This window comes from Apodemus sylvaticus, chromosome 13 (assembly GCF_947179515.1).
Source record: "Apodemus sylvaticus chromosome 13, mApoSyl1.1, whole genome shotgun sequence".
NCBI lineage: Eukaryota > Metazoa > Chordata > Mammalia > Rodentia > Muridae > Apodemus > Apodemus sylvaticus.
Window position 1 is genome coordinate 46990091 of NC_067484.1, and position 12191 is coordinate 47002281.

At 37.0% G+C, this 12191-nt stretch overlaps 1 pseudogene; it reads left to right on the forward strand.

The window, feature by feature from the left end:
* The first annotated feature begins 11753 nt into the window (after nucleotides 1–11753).
* Nucleotides 11754–11852, forward strand: LOC127664311 (uncharacterized; annotated as a pseudogene).
* The last annotated feature ends 339 nt before the right edge of the window (nucleotides 11853–12191 follow it).

A 12191-nucleotide genomic window follows, 5' to 3' on the forward strand; every position in this document is an offset into this window, starting at 1 on the left:
GAGGCAGGTTGAAAGCATCTCTGCTCAGACCACTGTATGAAGACATCAGTCACAAGATATTTTTGACTCATGTCACCACATGCCATGTCAACTAAATTTTAGCTAATGCTCCTGTGGTGAACAATAGGGAATGGAGAGGTGGTAATTGAAGCATCATTTATTGAAGAGATATTTGTCCATTTTGTGCCCTAGTCACAAACTAGTTAGATGTAAATGCAAAGATTCACATCTCTTTTCTTTTTATATCTATTATGTTCCATTTGTCTATGTCTCTGTTTTATACCAGTGCCAAACTCTTGGCTATTCTAGGTTTGCAGTATGTTTGAATCTGGAAAATGGGATGTCTCTAACTTTGAGCTATTTACTCACATTTGCTCTACCTATAGTCTTTTGTAAGCATCTACAAATTTCCTGACTGTTTTCTATTTCTGTACTGAATGGTACAGGCATTTTGAAAGGAATTTCATTGACACTCTTTTTAATAACACTAATATTCCCATCCATACATGGGAAAATTTTATAAGCTTTTATCTTTTCAATTTATTTCATTGAAGTTTTATGATACTTTTCCCCTTTTATTGAATATTTTCTTTATTTAGATTTCAAATGTTATCCCCTTTCCCAGTTTCCCCCTTCCTGAAACCCTCTATCCCATCCTCCTTCCCCCTGCTTCTTTGAGGCTTTTACTCCACCAACCCCACTTCCAACTCCATGCCATTGATTACCCAACACTGGGGCATCTATCAGGCCTCCATAGGACCAAGGGCCTCTCCTCACATTGATGACTGACAAGGTCATCCTCTGCTACATGTACAGCTGGAGCAATGTGTACTCCTTGGTTGATGGCTCAGTATAATAGTTGGCTGCTAGCATCTACCTCTGTATTTTTCAGGCTCTGGAAGAGCCTTTCAGGAGACAGACATATCAAGCTCCTGTCAGCAAGCACTTCCAGCATCCACAATAGCATTTGGGATTGGTTATATTGATGTATAGTGGGGGGCAGTTTCTGTATAGCCTTTCCTTCAGTCTCTGTTCCAAACTTTATCTCCATATCTCTTCCTGTGAGTACTTTGTTCCCCTTCTAAGAAGTACTGAAGCATCCACACATTGGTTTTCCTTCTTCTTGAGTTTCATATGGTCTGTGAATTATATCTTGGTTATTCTGAACTTTTGGGCCAATATCTACTTATCAATGAGTTCATACTCTATGAATTCTTTTGTGACTCACTCAAGATGATATTTTCTTTTTTAAAATATTTTTATTTCTATATTCTTTGTTTACATTCCAAATGATTTCCCCTTTCCCAGATCCCCCCTCCCCATATGTCCTATAAACCTTCTTCTCTCCATCCATTCTCCAATCACCTCCCTCCTTTTTCTCTGTCCTTATATTCCCCTCCAATGCTAGATCAATCCTTTCCAGGATCAGGACCTTCTCCATACTTCTTCATGGGAGTCATTTGTTATGTGATTTGAGCGTTGGGTATTCAGGACTTCTGGGCTAATTAATATCCACTTATCAGAGATTGCATTCCATGTGTGTTCTTTTGTGATTGGATTACCTCACTTAGGATGATATTTTCCAGATCAAACCATTTGCCTAAAATTTTTGTGAATTCATTGTTTCTAATTGCTAAGTAGTATTCCATTGTGTAAATATACCACATTTTCTGTATCCATTCCTCCTTTGAGGGGCATCTGGGTTCTTTCCAACTTCTGGCTATTATAAATAAGGCTGCTATGAACATAATAGAGCATGTGTGTTAATTGCATGCCAGGGAATCCTTTGGGTATATGCCCAGGAGAGGCATAGCAGGGTCCTCTGGAAGTGTCATGTTCAGTTTTCTGAGGAACCGCCAGACTGATTTCCAAAGTGGTTGTACCATCTTACATTCCCACCAGCAGTGAAGGAGTGTTCCTCTTTCTCCACATCCTTGCCAACACCTGCTGTCTCCTGAGTTTTTGACCTTAGCCATTCTGACTGGTGTAAGGTGAAATCTCAGGGTTGTTTTGATTTGCATTTCCCTAATGACTAATGATGTTGAGAACTTCTTAAGGTGCCTCTCGGCCATCCGAATTTCTTCAGGTGAAAATTCTTTGTTTAGATCTGTACCACATTTTTTAATAGGGTTATTTGGTTCCCTGGGGTCTAACTTCTTGAGTACTTTGTATATATTGGATATTAGCCCTATATTGTATGCAGGATTGACAAAATCTTTTTCTAATCTTTTGGTTGTTCTTTTGTCCTCTTGACAGTGTCCTTGACCTTATAGAAGCTTTGCAATGTGATGAGGTCACATATGTTGATTCTTTATTTTAGAGCATAAGTCACTGGTGTTCTGTTCATGAAATTTTCCTCTGTGCCCATGTGTTCACGGCTTTCCCCCATTTTCTTTTCTATTAGATTCACTGTATCTGGTTTTATGTGACGGTCCTTGATTCATTTGAACTTGCTTTGTACAAGGAGATAAGAATGGATTGATTTGCATTCTTCTATATTTTGACTGCCAGTTGAACTAGCAAAATTCGGTGAAATGGTATAGACAGACTTGTCTAGTCCCTGACTTCAGTAGGATTGCTTCCAGTTTCTCTCTATTTGGTTTCATGTTGACTACTGGCTTGATGTATATTGCTTTTACTATATTTAGGTATGAGCCTTGAGTTCCTGATCTCTCCAATACTTTTAACATGAAGGGATGTTGAATTTTGTCACATGATTTTTTAGCATCTAATGAAATGATCATGTGTTTTTTTTTCTTTCAGTTTACATAGTAGATTACGTTGATGGATTTCCATATATTGAATCATCCCTACATCCCTAGGATGAAACCAACTTGAATGATTGTTTTGATGTGTTCTTGGATTTTGTTTGGGAGTATTTTATTGGGTGTAACCAGGAAGTGGGATATCATTTGAGATGTATATAAATGGAATGATTAATAATAATAAAAGAAAATTTTTTTAAAAAATTGGGATTGCTGGGCAGTGGTGGTACATGCCTTTAATCCCAGCACTGGGGAGGCAGAGGCAGGTGGATTTCTGAGTTTGAGGCCAACCTGTTCTCCAGAGTGAGTTCCAGGACAGCCAGCCTATACAGAGAAACCCTCTCAAAAAACAAAAAGACAAAAAAACAAAACCTAAAAATTTAAAAGATTTAAAAAAATGGAACTTTGACTCTTCCTTTCCAATTTGTATCCCTTTGACCTCCTTATGTTGTCGAATTGCCCGAGATAGTACCTCAAGTACAATATTGAAAAGATAAGGGGAAAGGGGTCAGCCTTGTCTGGTCCCTGATTTCAGTGGGATTGCTTCAAGTATCTCTCCATTTAGTTTGAGGCTGGCTACTGGTTTGCTGTATATTGCTTTTAGTATGTTTAGGTATGGGCCTTGAATTCCTGTTCTCTCCAAGACTTTAAGCATGAAAGGACGCTGAATTTTGTCAAATGCTTTTTCAACATCCAATGAAATGACCATGTGGTTTTGTTCTTTGAATTTGTTTATGTAGTGGATTGCATTGATGGATTTCCTTATATTGAACCAACCCTGCATTCCTGGGATAAAGCCTACTTGTTCATGGTGGATGATCGTTTTGATGTGTTCTTGGATTTGATTGGCAAGAATTTTATTGAGTATTTTTGCATCTATGTTCATAAGGGAAATTGGTCTGAAGTTCTCTTTCTTTGTTGGATCTTTGTGTGGTTTTGGTATCAGCGTAATTGTGGCTTCATAGAAGGAATTGGGTAGTGGTCCCTCTGTTTCTATTTTGTGGAATAGTTTGAAGAGTAATGGTGTTAACTCTTCTTTGAAGGTCTGATAGAATTCTGCACTGAAGCCATCTGGTCCTGATGCAAATTGGAAAGGAAGAAGTCAAACTATCATTATTTGCAGACGACATGATAGTCTACCTAAGTGACCCAAAAAACTCCACTAGAGAGCTCCTACAGCTGATAAACAACTTCAGCAAAGTGGCAGGTTATAAAATCAATTCAAGCAAATCAGTGGCCTTCCTATACTCAAAGGATAACCAGGCTGAGAAAGAAATTAGGGAAATGACCCCCTTCACAATAGCCACAAACAGTATAAAGTATCTTGGGGTGACTCTTACCAAACATGTGAAAGATCTGTATGACAAGAACTTCAAGGCTCTGAAGAAGGAAATGGAAGAAGACCTCAAAAAATGGGAAAACCTCCCATGCTCATGGATCGGTAGAATCAATATAGTTAAAATGGCCATTTTGCCAAAAGCAATATACAGATTCAATGCAATACCCATCAAAATCCCAACTCAATTCTTCACAGAGTTAGAAAGAGCAATTATCAAATTCATCTGGAACAACAAAAAACCCAGGATAGCTAAAACTATTCTCAGCAACAAAAGAAAGTCTGGGGGAATCAGTATCCCTGACCTCAAGCAATACTACAGAGCAATAGTGTTAAAAACTGCATGGTATTGGTACAGTGACAGGCAGGAGGATCAATGGAACAGGATTGAAGATCCAGAAATGAACCCACACACCTATGGCCACTTGATCCTCTACAAAGAGGCTGAAAACATCCAATGGAAAAAAGATAGCCTTTTCAACAAATGGTGCTGGTTCAACTGGAGGTCAGCATGCAGAAGAATGCGAATTGATCCATCCTTGTCTCCTTGTACTAAGCTCAAATCCAAATGGATCAAGGACCTCCACATAAAACCAGACACTCTGAAGCTATTAGAAAAGAAACTGGGGAAGACCCTTGAGGACATCGGTACAGGGAGAAAGTTTCTGAACAGAACACCAATAGGCTATGCTCTAAGATCAAGAATTGACAAATGGGACCTCATAAAATTACAAAGTTTCTGTAAGGCAAAGGACACCATCAAGAAGACAAATCAGCAACCAACAAATTGGGAAATGATCTTTACCAATCCTACATCAGATAGAGGGCTAATATCCAATATATATATAAAGAACTCACGAAGTTAGACTCCAGAAAACCAAACAACCCTATTAAAAAATGGGTTACAGAGTTAAACAAAGAATTCTCACCTGAAGAACTTCGGATGGCGGAGAAGCATCTTAAAAAATGCTCAACTTCATTAGTCATTAGGGAAATGCAAATCAAAACAACCCTAAGATTTCATCTTACACCAGTCAGAATGGCTAAGATTAAAAATTCAGGAGACAGCAGGTGTTGGAGAGGGTGTGGAGAAAGAGGAACACTCCTCCACTGCTGGTGGGGTTGCAAATTGGTACAACCACTCTGGAAATCAGTCTGGCGGTTCCTCCGAAAACTGGGCACCTCACTTCCAGAAGATCCTGCTATACCACTCCTGGGCATATACCCAGAGGATTCCCCACCATGTAATAAGGATACATGCTCTACTATGTTCATAGCAGCCCTATTTATAATTGCCAGATGCTGGAAAGAACCCAGGTATCCCTCAACAGAAGAGTGGATGCAAAAAATGTGGTATATCTACACAATGGAGTACTATTCAGCCATTAGAAACAATGAATTCATGAAATTCTTAGGCAAATGGATGGAGCTAGAAAACATCATACTAAGTGTGGTAATCCAGACTCAAAAGGTGAATCATGGTATGCACTCACTAATAAGTGGATATTAACCTAGAAAACTGGAATCCACACATCAAATGAGGTACAAAAAGAAAGGAGGAGTGGCCCCTTGTTCTGGAAAGACTCAGTGAAGCAGTATTCGACAAAACCAGAACGGGAAAGTGGGAAGGGGTGGGTGGGAGGACAGGGGAAGAGAAGGGGGCTTACGGGACTTTTGGGGAGTGGGGGGCTTGAAAAGGGGAAATCATTTGAAATGTAAATAAAAAATTATATCGAATAAAAAATAAAAAAAATAAAGAAAAAAGAAAAAAAAATGGAATTTTCAATTTCTGATGTTAGATTGGGATAAAATTTTAACAAGTATTTCAAATTCAAAGTAAACTTAAATACTGAACAAAAAAACCCTCTTAAGTTATATTTTAAATGATAACTGACTAGAAAGAAAAGTGTTTGCAGGCTAAAGGAATAACCCATGCACGACTCCAAGAGAATGGACATAGCAATGTAGAACTGTCTGCAACCTCAGCACCATTTTCCACTAGAGATAGGTCTTCCAGTTTTTTTGTTTTTTTTTTTTTTTTAATCTTATAAAGTTTTCAGAAAGAATGTAGAGTTTAGCCTTCAAGTTTGGAAAACCTTAGTGGATTCTGTCTCAGACAGGAGATGCAAATGTTGACATTCTTAATTAAAGAAATACTTGTGCACAGACAAAAGCAAGAAAGGAACTTCTTCATCCTATTCCTCTATTCCAACTGTGACACTGTGCATAGGAAAGCATTTGTTACCAAACTTCTCTCCCCATATGACTCTAAGTTTTATGTTCATAGTATATATCTGGCCTCTATCAAAATGGTGTTTAAATGATGGTTGACTAGAAGTAAACCTGACATCTGGCAGAAATATGGATAGGATATTCTTATGGAACTTAAAATCTGGGCTCTTAATTTCCCCAAAATGGAAGTTCAGCTAAACTTTTAAGAAGAAACAGAAACACATATCCAAATACACACAAATATGAACACAGAGAAATACCTCACCATCCCACAAATGTAAAAATGTGAAAGCCAGTAAAAATGGCAGAAATGGATCCATCAAAAATCCTATTTTAATAAGAGACAACAAATGGAAAATGACTTTTAGTAAGTTAAAAATAACAGTATAAGAAAATTTCAGTGGAGTTATAAAACTTTAGGCAGATTAAAAATAATCCAACTAAAATATTTAGAAATCAAATAAAATAAAATAAAAATAAAAACCTCAAATGAAAGATTAAAATTTGACTTTTAGCCCACCCAGAAAAAACATTAGCCAGATTGGAATTACTGTCTTTCTAGAAAGTAAGAGGAATATTACCTTTGAATAGTAGAAGATATTTTTACTAACAAGAAAAATAGAAAAGAACACCCAAAGTTAAAATATTCAAATTAGATTTTCTCAAAATATACTGTGCTCATTAAAATACATCATTCAGAAAACAAAATTTCAAAACAGAGATTGTTACAAAAATAACTTCAAAACATACATCTTACAAGGAATTTGCAACAAGGGACATAAAAATTCTGTACAACCACATTAACATAATACAACCACATTAGCATCACACTCAACATTTAAGTAGCTGATGGCATCCCAGCACTCAGCAGCTGAGTCATGAGAGGAAGAAGGTCAAGGCCAGCCTGCACTATATAGAGCAACTCTGTTTCATTAAACCAAAGTTAAATGAGTGAGTGAACTGTACATTTTTAGAAATATAAACAAAAGTGGTGAGCTATTACATAAGCCATTCTATAAAGAAGGCCTAAGCTAGAAATACCCTTGATGTTTATTAGTAGAAAAATAAATAAATGCAACATCCCTTCATTATGAAAGTCATGGACCTTGAATCTGAGCCTAGAGTTCTCTGAGAGAGATTTACAAGGAGCTAGTGTAGAACCTTAGATGTAGAGAAAGAGGAACACTCCTCCACTGCTGGTGGGATTGCAAGATGGTGCAAACACTTTGGAAATCAGTCTGGCGGTTCCTCAGAAAACTGGGCATGACACTTTCTGAGGACCCTGTTATACCACCCTGGGCATATATCCAGAGGATTCTTCAGCATGCAACAAGGACACATGCTCCACTATGTTCATAGCAGCCCTATTTGTAGTAGCCAGAAGCTGGAAAGAACCTAAGTGTCCTTCAGCAGAGGAATGGATACAAAAAATGTGGTATATTTACACAATGGAGTACTATTCAGCCATTAGAAACAATGACTTCATGAAATTCTTAGACAAATGGATGGAGCTGGAGAACATCATACTAAGTGAGGTAACCCAGTCTCAAAAGATCAATCATGGTATGCACTCACTGATAAGTGGATATTAGCATAGAAACTTTGAATACCCAGGACATAATCCACAAATTAAATGATGTCCAAAAAGAATGGAGGAGTGGCCCCTGGTTCTGGAAAGACTCAGTGCAAGAGTATAGGGGAATTCCAGAACAGGGAAGTGGGAAGGGGTGGATGGAAGAACAGGGGGAGGGAAGAGGGCTTATGGGACTTACGGAGAGTGGGGACCCAGAAAAGGGGAAATCATTTGAAATGTAAATAAAAAATATATCAATAAAAAAAATAAAAACACAAAAAAATTAAAAAATTAAAAAAATAAAAAAGCAAAGTGTTCAACATTCTTAATCAACAGGGACAAGCATGCTAAACCTAAGCCTGACTCCATCTCTTCCTATTCAGAGTGGCTATTATCAAGAATTTTGATCATTCTCAGAAGGTGGATCAAAATACCCATGGCTCATAGCCAACCAATGGACTGAGAATAGGATCCCCAATGGAAGACCTAGAGAAAGGACCCAAAGAGTTGAAGAGGCTTGCAGCCCGATAGGAGGAACAACAATATGAACCAACAAGTACCCCCAGAGATCCCAGGGACTAAACCACCAACCAGAGTACACATGGAGGGAGCCATGGCTCCAGCTACGTATATAGCAAGGAATGGCCTTTTCAGACATCAATGAGAGGAGAGGCCCTTGGTCCTAGGAAGACTAGATGCCCCAGTCTAGGGTAATTCCAGGTCAGGAAAGTGGGATGGGGGTTGGTGAGCAGGGTGAGGGGGGGATGGGAAAGGGGTTTTTTTTTGAGGGAAAATGAGGAAAGGGGATAGCATTTGAAATGTAAATAAAGAAAACATCTAATAAAAAATTAAAAAATTTTTAAAATGACAGCTAATGCTGACAAGCCATGTGGGAAAAGGGAAGCCCTTATTCACTACTGTAGAAAGTGACAACTGGGACAGCCACTAAGGAAAAGAGTGTGGAAGAAACTTACAAATCTAGAAATAGGAATATGACCCAGATATACCACTGCGGAGCACAACCCAAGGAACTTTATACTGTACTACAGAGATCGTGCTCACATCTGCACTCAACGCTGTTCTTTTCACAATAACTAGGCAATGGACTCAACCTAGGTGCTTATCAGATGATGAATGGACAGTTTAATAAATGACACATATACACAGTGGAATTTTATTGAGCTGAAAGGAACAAATTTTAAATATCTAGATAAATAAATAGAATTAGAAAAAATGTGTTGATTGAGGTCTCCAAGCTCAACAGTATAAATGTTACATGGTCTCTCCTAAATTTGGATTATGGCTTCATTGTATTGTTTAGCTTAGAGTACTTATGGGAGATAGCAAACTTCCAAAAAGGCACCATTAGAGATAGGATGTCTCAAGAGAGTGGTATAGTGCAGTCTTGATAAAATGAAACTAGAGAAGGTAGATATTAGGTTGAAAATATGTAAGAATTGAAGTTAATTGAGGGTGGGTAAGATACGGAAAAAGAATGTGTACCAAAACTAAGGGTATACAGGAAAGTTATATGGAAATCTAGTATTTTATAATTCAAGTACATATAAAATACTAATAAAAGAGTTAAAAGGAAGGTATTTTGCATGGGTGGATAAGGCTACTGTTAGAAGCCAGGGATTACCACACAAATACTCAAGCAACATGTAAGAGATACCACACATAAACTATTGATTATGGAGGACCAGGTGCCCTCTAAAACAATAGAGGTTCTTGTCATTCCTGTGTGTTATCCAGCAGAATTTGTTGGCAAGACCAGATTGCTGAAAGCATTATGCATCTTTGCTTCCAGATGTAGAGAAATATATCTGCTGATGGAGTGGAAGCAGCCTCTGTGTTTGCTACCTTTCATACTACCAGAAGTTACTACATAGACATCTAGGGAAGGAAATGTATCAAAAGTCTTACCCAGCTGAGGAAACTATGAATCCCAGCACCAATCTGCCCTAGAGATGTACTATTACCCTCCTGTTCTCTCTCATTGTATCCGAGGCCCACTACACTAAGAGAAGCTATGTTTGGTACTATAAACCATATAAGAGACACGTGACTGGGGAAGCCATAAGGCTCTGGACAAATTTATTACAGTTTTACAGTTAAAAGGGTGCAATATCAAGTTGTCTTTCAAATATATGTTTTAGATCTAAAGGCAAATGCTACTCTCAGCCTTGATCAGAGAATCCTTTTCTGAAGTGAAAGGTGGTGACCCCATGCAACTCAATGTGCTGAGAGAGACAGGTGAGGGGTCAGCCCTGAACTAGGTGTTTTTAAAACCTCCGTTAAGTGTAAGGGAACATTGTAGAAGAGTTCATAGAAAGTACATAAGAATGGAAGAAGGGCTGTGAAATGTCGTTCTATGCCTGAAACAGCCAAAGGAAACATGATAACATGTTCTCACAGCAACTGTAGTTACCTCTTCTGAGCCTGTACAAGACTGACCCTGTCAATGGTTAGTCATGAAGGACAAGGGTTGCACATGGGGCCTCTCCTCACACTGCTGTCCTAATCAACTACTAATGGATTCTAAGAAAGAAGATACATGGTCTCCAGTTGTGTATGCTCTGCTAAGTTCACCAAAATCCAGTGTATAGTTCCAAACTCATAGTGACTCAGACCACCTGATTAAACTCAGTGAGTCCTAGAACAAACAATGGTGTTCATATAGAAAAGAGATTTGTTGCAAAAGGAGTGTTTAGAAGGGGTGAAAGAGCAAATTTTTGAATAATAAAATTATTAAATAAAATAACTTGAATAATAAAATAATTTGCATAATAAAATCTGGGTGAAACTGACAAAAAACAAATTTAATTAATATAAAAAGTAAATGTGTAAAAATTAAATGAAATATAAAAGGAGTTTAGAAGGTGAAAACCAAGATAAATAGATAAAGTGTTTTTTGTGATAAACATGATAGAATTGTAATAAAAGGAACAAGTTAGTAACATATGCATCATTATAGTCATTATTCAAATATTTTTATGCTTTGTGAAATCTGAAAATAGGTAAAATTAATCTATACTGAAAGGCATCTGTGGAAAGAGCATTGATCCACACAGTCTGGTAGCCAGCTCTGGCATGATGGACATAATCTAGATATGCTGAAGTGGGTGTTATTACCTCTATAGCTACACTGCAATATTTCATCAAAATGAAGATGAAGGAGTACATTTATCCTTCAAAAATACATCAATAAAAATAAATTCCAAATAACTACTACTAGGTTAATGTATTGCCTCAGTGCTTACATTATAAAGTAAGAGACCTTAGAAAATAAGCATTCCATATAAAGTTTTATAAAATTTGTTATATATGGGTTTAATGAGTAGGAGGATCAATACATAGCAAATCCACGGCATAGGAAGTATAAGACTGAAAATATGTTACAGAAGACACTACGAATTTCTGTAGCCTAAGAAAAGTTTATAAATGTCCTAAACATGTCTAGTCATCTACAGAAATATTAACAGTCTTAGGCAAAAGAAAGAAATCAGAAGACCAACACCATGAATGAAAAGTTGGATAGACTTGATTAGAAAAATAGGAAAATAAGGCTTTATGATTGAATTTTCAAAGATATAAAATAATTATAAAAGTACACATCTTCTGGAAAAAAATATAACCAAACTTGCCAACTTGTCAGTACTAGCATGAACCTTTGGGTTCAGTTAGAATCAATGAGTTACAATCCATAATTGCAACATTTTCAACAAAGGAACTCATAAGTTCAAATGAGTTTCCATTGAATCTCTATTAAACCCTTGGGTAATGGTTCATTGAAACTTTATACAAACTCTTCCAGAAAATACTGTAAGAGCTACCCCTCTCCCACTCGCTTTGGCAGCACATATACTAAAATTGGAATGATAGAGAGAAAATTAGCATGGCCCCTGCACGAGGATGACACATTCATGAAGCATTCCATATTTTTAAGAGAAAAAAAAGAGCTGCTACTCTCTAACTCATTTTATGAAACTAACATGACCTTGATACATTTCAGTGAAGGAAAATAGCAAAACAGAAAATTCTAGGTTATAATATGTGTAAATAAACATGCAATAATCCTAGTTAACTTCTCAGCAATTTTATTTAGCAATGTATACAAAGATAATTGTTGGTGTTCAAGTCAGGTTAAGTCTAGAAATAGAATACTGATTTAATTTAGAAAATCTTTGTAAATTGAGCAAATTTAAGAAGAAAACATATTATCGAAAAATTAAAGAAAAATACTATTAAATTCAAAATAACATCCTACCATACTAATAGCCAG